General features: G+C 42.3%; 1 protein-coding gene and 1 long non-coding RNA gene across 2 annotated transcripts in view; one reads left to right on the forward strand and one right to left on the reverse strand.

The window, feature by feature from the left end:
- Window positions 1-5,502, reverse strand: part of LOC144243178 (uncharacterized) — a 9,333-nt gene extending 3,831 nt beyond the window's left edge. The window contains exon 1 of the long non-coding RNA XR_013338562.1: window positions 5,241-5,502. This is a non-coding gene — a long non-coding RNA (uncharacterized LOC144243178). The remainder of the gene's footprint in view (window positions 1-5,240) is intronic.
- EPB41L3 (erythrocyte membrane protein band 4.1 like 3) overlaps window positions 1-11,149 on the forward strand; it is a 144,127-nt gene that overhangs the window by 37,557 nt on the left and 95,421 nt on the right. The gene's annotated exons all lie outside the window — the stretch shown is intronic.

Here is an 11,149-nt window from a genome sequence, read left to right on the forward strand (position 1 = left end):
CATATTTCTTTATTGATTTAATCAGATGTTATTCCTACTGAGTGACTCTTGTCTGGACTCCTCTGAAGATTTATATTCGTAAAGGTACAAATACTTACAGGCAACCCACCTTTCTGGGTTTTGGAAGGTCTGTTTTCTCCTTTGTTTTCTTTCGTATTCTCACCACGTATCCTTCTGGTGACTAGTTTTGGGTGCCTGCATGAGGCTTGCTGTGAGCAGCGAGCCACAGAGATAAAAGCCTTGAGACATGCATGCAGTTACAGAAAATGGCCAGGCCAGATCGTGCGCCTGAATTTCCAAGGCTCTGGGATAGAAGTGAAACCTGCTGTTCCGTCTCATATCCATGAAACTCAGAATCACAACCTGCTTGTTCCTTCCCAATTTATTCACCGTCTGTTTGTGTTCAACATTTCTGTGGACAGACGGGATTGGAGGACAGGGTATTTGTTCTTTGGTCATTTTGAGACAGCCATTCTTCTTGCTCTGCTGGTCCTCAGCACCCATAAAAAGAATCCTCAAGTGTGGATTCTCGGCCAGCTGGCCCTGGGTGTCAGAGGGTAGAGTGCCCCTCACTAAGGTGCGAAGTTTGGAAGTCTCTGCTGTAACCTTTGCCTTATTTTTAAAATGAGTGGTTCTGTGGGAGAGAGAACCCACTTCAGCAAGAATCCGCGAGCTGCTTGCTCTTAGATGACTGTATGGAATCTGACTCTGTTGTAATTTATTCACTGTCTATATGGTTCACACCTCATTTCTCACAGATGCAGAGTCAGATGTTGGGTAATAGAAAAATATGCTCCTACGTTAAGGTGCCAAAGATACTTTTTGCTAATATGTTCTTCCCAGAGATAGAATTGGCCAGCAGGGCAGAAGAGACACACTGTCTCCCTTTCTCTCCTTTTTTGATTTTTAGCTGTGAAATTTGTGAAAATTTTAAACAGTGGCGTCGGACGTTTATTTTTTTTAATGTTTTATTTCTGAGAGAGAGAGAGAGACAGCATGAGGACGGGAGGGTCAGAGAGAGAGGGAGACACAGAATCTGAAGCAGGCTCCAGGCTCCGAGCTAGCTGTCAGCACAGAGCCCGACGTGGAGCTTGAACCCATGAACCCTAAGATCATGACCTGAGCTGAAGTCAGACGTTTAACTGACTGAGCCACCCGGGTTCCCCGGCATTTATACACTTGAAACGTATGTTACTGGCTCCTTGTCAGTTTGAGGCCTTCCACCTACACGCTTACAAAGTGGAAACCAGTTAAAACTTAGGCTTGTCTGTTTGAAGCTTAAATTTAGCCACTTATCAGTGAAAAGTTGTAAACAGGAATCTAGAAGCAGAGTGGGTATCATTCATGTTTTCTCTAGAAGTGACAATGATCATTTATTTTTTTGGTTTTCCAGGAATAAAGTGGCAACCTGGGCCAGAATCCTGAAGGCTCATACTAGATTAGAAGCCTTTTTTCCTTAAGGAAGAAACTAGTATTGTTATTCTATATTAGACATAATATAGACTATATTGCATATTATGTATAATGTATACATCTAAATATATAATTTAAAATAGAGAAAACAATATAATTTTATACTTATTTGATGTATGTTAATTAGAAGTGTAAAATAGCATATCAGCAATATGGAATTATATATGATCATATAAAATACTCACTTTGAAAAGTTGTCCAGTTTTAGAAGTTAAGAGCCAATTTTATTGGTGTATTCAGTAAACTTATGTGGAAGAAAGCTTTACTCTTGGAGGCAGAAACCAGATTTAATGTTGCCTCTGGGTTTATTGTTATATGACTTTGGGTGAGGCCTGCACTAATGTCACTGTAGCCACCTGTCCTGTGGGTGTAACGCTGCTTCTGGGCGGTCAGGGGTGAGCCTTCAGGGGAGAACGTAAGGGAGGAGCTTAGTACCGGGCACCTGTGGGTGACCTGGGACCAACTTTCCTTACTTTCTCTAATGCCGTACCCTGTTAATTAAAAAAGTAAAATGCAAGTACAAAAGATTTATGAGAAATTATTTCAACTGTTAATTCAACTCATGAAGGCCCTGTGCATTTGAGAAAGTGAACTTTGCTTTTAGGAAGCCGTATAAGGCAGCGTTTTATAATATTTGTAGAGTGTTTAGAAGCAAAAATGCTGTTTGAATTATATTCATGTTGAGGACTTAATGACAGTTTCTGCCTAAGAAAGATATAGTTTAACAAAGTGGAGAGAAAGTTTCACTTTCGTAAACATATTCTCTCCCTCTTTCTAGGATTCACTTTGCCATCAGGGCTAAACACTCTGCTCTTTCTTTTGTATTTCATTGGTGGCCTGAAATTTCCGTTTTAATTTTTTGCTTAAAATTTCAAGAATAGTATGGCAATGCCTTTGGCTAAGGGAAATGAAGTCATAATCCATTTTGAATTCTATTTCAGGGATAGGAAGCACTAATGAACTGCTATAAACATAGCTATCAGGAACCTAAATTCAAGTATTCACGTTAACTCCTGAAAATAAATAGCTATTTGGCAATTTCCTATCCCCGGGAAAGCTCTGTAGAGTGTTTTCCGTGTATATCGAATACTACATTAAAATGCTCATCACAGTGACAAACATATAAATATGTTGTGGGGAAACACTATGTTGTGGGGAAACACTGCCCTGTGTTTTGAATGGTGGGTTTTTTTTCTGTGTCCAACCCACAACAAGATATACTTCATATATGGACAGTTTAGGAATTTATATAATAACACCAGCAGGATTCTGGTGTAAAGATCATAGAATAGAAACTCTACTGACATGTCTCCACGTTCCTGATAATGACAGCATCTTGGTGGTAATCCTGTTAAAGCTTCATGGAGACTAAGATTCTCTGCCAGATTATGTGTGAAACAAGTATATAGGTACAAATGCCATTTAGCCATTAGCTAGGTTCTCCAATGAAGTCTATAAATGCATTCTACACCCAAAAGGCCAAAGATTTTCAAGTTAATGTTTGCCTTTTTTTTTTTTTTTTTGAAACTGGATCTGTCACGTAGACCACCAGAATACACGCATTATAAATAAAGCCAGGCATTGCTTCTCACCGATTGAGATATTTTTAAAACTGCTGATGGTATAGGGCTCACAGATGAATTCCCTTGTCCAAGGTGATGGAGCACCGCCTAAAAGAGTCCTGGGTGATGCCTGCCTGACCTCTGATAGTTGGTAGGCTCCCTCCCTACTGGAGAATGCATTCTTTGCCACCTTCTCACCTTTAGGAATCCCTGTGTTTCTAAGAGACCTAAGGCTTGTAAGGGAGTTTGCCTGCCAGCATAATCCAGTCCCCTGGGGTCTCACAGCCCCAGTCAGAGTTGCGGCTGGCGAAAGTCGAGTGCACCTCCCCTCCGTCTCCTCTCCTCCCGCCTTGCTCTGGGGCTTTCTTGCCTAGACTCTTGCCACAGCTGCTAACTGTTCTCCCTGGTCCCACCCTTGCCCCTTCACTTGGAGGCCAGAGTGCTCTCTCTTCTTAAAGTATCAAGAAGACCTTATCATTCCTCATCTCAAATGCTCCGTTGCATTTAAATAAAATTCACCTGCATAAAGTGGCTTACCAAGAAAGACCCTTACCGTCTGGCCCCAACTCACATTTTCTCCTATGTGGGGTACCATTCTTCCTGCACCTGTTGGGCCCCAGCTATACCTCCACCTTCTTTTCAGTTCTTGACCACCCCAAACACAGTTTGTCCTTAGGGCCCAGACAGTAGTCTTTCTGGAAGGTATTAACCCAACCCCTGTATCCTCACAGGGTAGATTGTTCACGATACTGGAATATTGACTTAAATATCCTATTCTTGGAGGGCACCCAAGTCAGTTAACTGTCCAACTTTAGCTCAGGTCATGATCTCACAGTCCATGAGTTAGAGCCTGCTTCTGATTCTGTGTCTCCCTCTCTCTCTTCTCTCCCCATCTCATGATCTCTCAAAAATAATAAATATTAAAATCTATACATTTGTATATATAATATATGTATTTCCTCTTCTTGGAGAAGCCTCCCTAACCACCCAATGTAAGCAGCCATCCATCTGCTTTTTTTTAAAGTTTATTTATTTTGAGATAGAGAAAGAATGTGGGGGGGGGGGAGAGAGAGAGAGAGAATCTCAAGCAAGCTGTAAACTGTCAGCACAGAGCCTGACTTGGGGCTCAAACTCATGAACCCATCTACTTTAGATTGGATGATCTAGGGGTGCCTGGGTGGCTCAGTCGGTTGAGCTTCCGACTTCGGCTCAGGTCATGATCTCGCGGTTTGTGAGTTCAAGCCCCATGTTGGGCTCTGTGCTGACAGCTCAGAGCCTGGAGCCTCCTTCAGATTCTGTGTCTCCCCCCTCTCTGCCCCTCCCATGCTTCTGCTCTGTCTCTCTCTGTCTCTCAATAATAAATAAAAATGTTTTAAAAAATTAGATTGGATGATCTAATAACATCTATCTGTAGCTGACTGTGTTTCTTTTTGCCCTTCAGTTAGAACATAGGCTCCATTAGCGCAGAGACGCATTTGTCTTTATCTGATGTTCCCCAGGCCTCAGAACAGCTATTCAGGAACTGTTTGTTGAGCAAATGTATTAATGGGCGAAGAAATGATGTAGGCAGTATTTCTAACCTTAACTGATACATTTCCAGCCAAAAGTAAAGACACTTGGTTCACGTGAGCAGCCCTGTCATTGCCATGAATGTACCCTTTCCTTTAAAATCTCACAACTCCCAGACCAAAGGTTCTCTTTCCCAGTTTTGGAGCTCAGGAAACCCTGTTTGGGAACTTGATTGCGTTTATCAGAGTGGTTATCGTGCAGTAACCACAGTGGCTCCTCTTCCACTCTATTGATTTAATTTGCAAGTGGTTTGTCCCCTCAGGAACCTGTGTCTCCTACTGTTTGTGTTGTTACTGAACTCTGTTAAAGGCCCTTCACTAACACAAGCCCCCATATATACAGCAGTCAGCTGCTTTCTTGGCCTGTTGAAATGTATGTGGGGACTTCTGGGAACAACCAAATATTCTTGGTGTTTCAAGGGTATGTGGGATTTTGTATCCTGGTGTTTGGCACCAGTTGGATTAGGATATATGAATACATATTGATAAGGTGGTCACTTACATAATCATAAACACCCTCTCTGTGTTCTAAACCGCATTTGTTAATATTTCTGCTCACACTTAGCACTAAACATTTTTGAGCTTGAAAAGCTAAAAGCTTACCAAAAATAAACCAGGTTTTTTTTCAACATCTTACCTGTTTCCTTCAGCCCTTTCATATTATCTGGGTAAAGTGTAGCTTCAGTGAAATAAAACCCTAATTGACTCAGTTAATGAAGCCTTCAGGTGACCTTGCAGGGGTGGGGAGGGTGGGAGGTTGACTTCCTTGCTGGGGTGCCCAGATCACCTGCCCTGTTTGCATTGTGCCCTTGGGGCCAGTCAGGAGGCTCAGTATCTGTCTTCTTTGATCTTAAAGGACAATATTTCCTTAGATTTCATGCTGTTAATACAACAGTATCTCTGGCCCCCAGGAATCCTAGAATTTCAGAATTTTGGAACACCAGAGAAGATACATTCCACTGAGGTCACAGAGCCTTCGGCGGACTTGAAGATGGTTTGTGTCCTCCTGCCCCCCGCAGGGTACCTCTTCTGCACTTTGATTTATCCCGGATTCCCCTTTTATCTCCCTGAAGTAGCCCCGTGATTTTTACAAAGCTCAAAGCTAGCCCTTTCACTTGGGACAGAAGGTTAATGATTATTTTTCCATCAAACTAGGGTTATTTCCTGTGGAAACCCTCTCCGCCGCCTCAGACTTGTTAAAAGCCCTCTTCTCGCATCCTGAGCACTGTGGTTGGTTTGCTTCATAGGGTCACCATCAGAATGTACCCTCCTTAAAACAGGAGACTGGGGCCTTTTGTTGTTGTTGTTGTTCGTGTTTTTTAAATTCCCAACTCTGAATTGTAGATGTACAGCGCTGTTGAGAAATCTCTGTCTCCATATCAATGGATCTGGGTACTCTGCAGGTTCACAGTGGTAATTGCGAAAGTAATTTTTGAATGATTGTGTCATTTTCATTAAAACAAAAATCCAGCCTTCTGCTTCTGTAATCTTAAAGTCCGCCAACGCCATAGGAGTTGGCATATTGGCTTATAAGAGTTGAGGTGGGTATGGCCAAAAAGCTTGTTTAAAGAAAAACTATCCATCATCCCTGTTGCTAGCCAGAAACACTTAGCATCTCAATTCTCTGTTGTCAGGTTGTCATAGGAAGATCTTTTGTAATGACCAGGTCCTTGAATTCTCCTGTTCCGTGCTTTGAGGAGTAATTGGTCCATGGCTGCCCCATCAAGGCCTCCTTGCTTTGTTGATTTGGTCTAGTTTTGAGCTGAAATAATGAGAGAGTCCAGCCGACCCCTTCTGATGTTAGTCATCCTTGTGGCCGCCAGAGTGGCCTCTGTAATGCCACAGAGTCTCCTTAGCGGGATCGGACAGCCTCGCAGGACCTGACCTCTGCCCCACTTGTCTCCTTGCCCATCGCCACCTNGTTCCCACACAAGTAAGTGCACTTGATTTTCACACTGCCCTGCCCTTGACTGACTGATAACCTCCACATAGAACTCTCTGCTGTCTTCCTTCTTTGCATACAACTCGAGGTGCAGGAGCCTGGCATGAAGCGGATTGAGTGGGGGGCAAGAAGAGAGGTGCTGTTCCAGTCCCTGGCATGAACAGCTGGACACATAGAAGTCCACCTACTACTGAGATGGGGTAGACTGCTGTAGAGCAGATGGGGGCTGGGAGTGAGGGGGCATCAAAGGTTTGGATAGAGAAGTGTTCAGTTGGGGTGCTGAGATTTCCAGGTAAGAGAGGTGGAAAGTCGAGTTGTATATATGGATCTGTAGCTCAGAGAGGTCCCAAACTGAGGACCTTCTATCTGGGAGTTCTTATATTTGAAATGAAGTAGAGGAGCTCTCCAAGGAAGAGGGTTTGGAGAGTGTGAGGACTCCTAGGGAGTTATCAAGTTGAGAAAGAGAAAATGAGAAACAAGCCATGAAGAAGCAAAGGGAGATGAGAAGGAGGTGCCAGAACAGGCAGAAGGAAAAATCAAGAGAGTGTCCAAAACACAGAGAGTTCAAAGATGAGAAGGGATGTCCTCTTCACCTGGGATTTATTGGCTTGTAGGGAGGTCATCGGTAAGTTGTGCTGGAATAATGGGGGACACTCTGAAGAGTGAGTGGGAGGGAGGCTTCAGTCAATGTGAGAAGCCAGTTCCTTCCATAGCATGGCTGTAAAGGATGGTGAGGAGCTTGGGACCATACTGGAGGGGAAAGATGAGGGCTGTAGTGGGGGCGGGGAGGGGGGCAGGCAAGAGCAGGCTGACGTGCTTTCCTTGTGGCTGTTGTCTTGGTTTTTTCGTTTGTTTGTTTTTTGTGTCTGACAATGGTTGGTTGAGGGCTTTTATTTTTTCCTCTTTTTCTAATGCAAATAAGCAGAATCCTGCAGAAGTGCCCTGGGGATATTACTGTCTACCGTCCCCTCATAGTTGAGGGTGGGTACTATTCCATTCCCACAAACATTGATGTTTATAAAGTTCTACAGGCCTCTCTTCTCCCATGAACTTATACTTGAAAGAGAAGACGAAAAAAAACCTTGCTTTATTAAAAAAATTTGTCCATTTTAGTCTTCTATCCCTGAAAACAGGTAAATGGTATGAAGGCTTTTTGTTTTTTGTTTTTAACAAAGTGCTGGATTATTCAGTAGGAATCCTGCTTCATGCACGTAAGTGACATTGCACATTTTCCTGTTCTAAGTCCTGGCTAGGTCGGTGTCTTTTAGCATGACTGAATTTTCCTATCTGCAAGAGAGGGAGGTACATTTGAATAGGGAAGCTAATTAAGCAGTCAGGAGACAGAGATTTTAAAATGCTCCTTCTAAAAGTGGAGAAGATGAGGACAAACTGACTTTTTTTCTTCCATGGAATCGAAATTAGAGCTGCAGAGGGACAAAGCCATGGCCATTTTTTATAGGTGGATTGGGACTGGGGATTGGAACGATGGCTTCATATAGACCTGCACACTGCCTTCTTTGAAGCTCATCCCCATTTCCTTTGGTGTCATTTACTAAATCTTTCCCTGAGAGAGGCGTATTGAATACAATTCACATTTCATGAAAAGATAGAGGACCCTTCTTGCCATCCTGTGGAAATATGGAATGAAAGTCCTTTCCCAGCTTTTAGGATTCGGAGTTTCTAGCCATCCAAGCGTTTTTTTAGCTTAAGCAAAATAGCAGATAAGGTAAATTTGGTTTAAAGAAAGGGTGGAGTGTCGCCAAAACATTTTGTATCCCTTTCCATTTGGAATTGCAAGTGCTGGTGTTTACTTTCAGTAATGGAAATAATTGACAGCTACGTTTAGTCCCAAGTAAATGTATCAGAAGGGAAGGGAGCATTGGAAAATAGTGGCCTTTAGTGATTTGGAAAGGGTAATGTTCAATTTTAAGTGGAAAGGGGCATCCAAGAAAGCACGGGGTGAGTGTAAGAAAGAAAAATGAAAGCAATGCAAATCTGCTACAGATCTACTTGGAGGAAATGCTTTGGCACTTGGGTACAAGACTAGAAGTGCACGCTGTCAAGTTATGAAAACAATGAGTTAAAGTTAAAAGTACTATATTTAGATGCTTGCACTTGTAATTGTTTGCAATTTAAAAATCAGGTTATCACTCACTTATATTGGCAGGTGGATAGGGAAGAAGACTTCAAAATTTTGAAACTGAAATTGATGCAGGCTGCCAGTGCTGTTTACTCACACATACAGGACAGATCTACGTGCTTTCAGATATGTGGAATTACATATTCTCGTGAGATTCCAGAACAAAAATGCCTTGCATTTTTAAGGTTTATTACTTTACTGTCTCCCAGCAGCAATGAAAATTTTCTTGTAGTTAGTCAAGAAACAGCAATGATTTTCTTTCATTATCTTCTGCATGTAGTTCTGGCGAAAATCAGATACTTACACATTGACAAGTTCCTAGAAGTTTATTTAAGGTTTGAGGTTCTGTGATTTGTGTGATCCATGACAGGTCAAGTATTACATGGTATATTCGTGGAAATCTAGAAAGTAATGGTAGGTTATGTTATAATTGAAATGGTTGATAGGTGGCTGCTGGGTTCTATCCATTTTGTATTTTTATTCGGCTTCTGTATAACTGGCTCTCTGCCTTGGGGACAAGTCACGAAGTCACAGAGAATGACAGGTCTCAAAATGGTTTCATGGGGGCGCCTGGGTGGCTTAGTCGGTTAAGCGTCAGACTTTTGCTTAGGTCATGATCTCGCGGTTCGTGGGTTTGAGCCCCGCGTCGGGCTCTGTGCTGACTGCCAGCTCAGAGCCTGGAGCCTATTTCGGAGTCTGTATCTCCCTCTCTCTCTGACCCTCCCCTGCTCACGCTCGCTCGCTCGCTCTCCTAGAAATAAATAAAAATTTTAAAAAAATGTTTTCATGACCAAAATAATAAAACTGAAATTCAAAATTGGGATGTGCCTGTACTAATTTTTCCTTTTTAGTTCACATATACAAGGGGCAAAGGCCATGTATTTGGAAAGGTAACTATTTTAACACATATTGGACAACTTAAAAAATTTTTTTGAGGGAGAGAAAAGGAGACAGGGGATCTGAAGTGGGCTCTGTGCTGACAGCAGAGAGCATGAGGCAGGGACACGGGACTCGAACTCACAACTCACAAACTGCGAGATCATACCTGACCTGGGATGCTCAACCGACTGAGCCACCCAGGTGCCCGGTGGACAACTTTTTAAAGCTTAGAGTGCATTGATACATCCACCCCAGTGGAGTCTGTACTTCCATTACGTGTTTGTAAAAACTAGTTATATTTATAAAGACAAGGAAGCTGAAAGAAGATGGTGATAGAGGTGACAGACTTGTTGGCTTAAACTGTAAGAAGATCTGAAGTTTTGTACCTTTCACTTCCCTCCACCTTCACTTCCCCACGCCCACCACCCTAGGTCATTGCTAATTTCTAGGCTGAACCCTTTGTTTTATGGAAGAGGGAAGCAGGAGACTAAAGAAATTAAGTCAGTCACCCAGGCTCACACAGTGACAACTTATTTGCTCCTAATTACTTTCATGTATTAGATCTATAAAGATTATACATAGATTTGAAAATGAAATGAACTAAAATGATTATATTTTGAGATACAGTTCTGGTTCTGCTTCTGTAACCATTTTGACTTATAATTATTAAGTTATAGTTATTATTTGCTGAAACACACATAAGAGAATCTTAAATATGATACTCATAGAAAATAGAAGATACTGAAGGTATCTTTTTTTTTTTTTTAAGGCACAAGTAGGAGAGAAGGGCAGAGGGAGAGAGGGAGAGAAAATATTAATCAGGCTCCACACTTAGCATGGAGGCCAACTCTGGGCTTGATCCCATGACCCTGGGATCTTGACCTGAGCCGAAATCAAGATTCAGCACTCCAGCAACTGAGCTACCTAGGCGCCCCTTAAAATATGATTTATATGCAAAAACACCCTGTCTAGGAAGAAAATTAGGCATCTTTTTATATGCACTTTTTCTAGTAGTTGTTTGTGTTTTGTTAATTTTGTGATCCAGTGACTTTTTGGTTTCTCTTCTAGAGGTTTTCTAAACCATCTAAACATTTTCTTTTTTGAGTTTTTGAAAAACCCTTTGGTCTCCTGGTAAAAGCATTAGCGTGTGAGCAGACCAATAGTATCTATTACCTTGTAGGGAGATGTCAGTTCTGAACATTGTAACTGCATTCTGTTTTGCATTAAACCTGGAAATACCTACTTTTTCGTCACCTGAGACATTTTACGATGGTTAAAGACTATAAGAAAGAGTTATTACACATTTACATAGGCAGATATAATAATGGGGTCGAGGGGCGCCTGGGTGGCTTAGTCGGTTGGGCGTCCGACTTTCGCTTAGGTCATGATCTCGCGGTTCGTGGGTTCGAGCCCCGCGTCGGGCTCTGTGCTGACTGCCAGCTCAGAGCCTGGAGCCTATTTCAGTCTGTGACTCCCTCTTTCTCTGACCCTCCCCTGCTCACGCTGTCTCTCTCTCTCTCCTAGAAATAAATTAAAAATATTAAAAAAAAAAAAGAATCAGACTCTTGATTTCACCTTAGGTCAT

The sequence above is a fragment of the Crocuta crocuta genome, unplaced genomic scaffold, assembly GCF_008692635.1.
Source record: "Crocuta crocuta isolate KB4526 unplaced genomic scaffold, BGI_CrCroc_1.0 scaffold26, whole genome shotgun sequence".
Taxonomy (NCBI): Eukaryota; Metazoa; Chordata; class Mammalia; order Carnivora; family Hyaenidae; genus Crocuta; species Crocuta crocuta.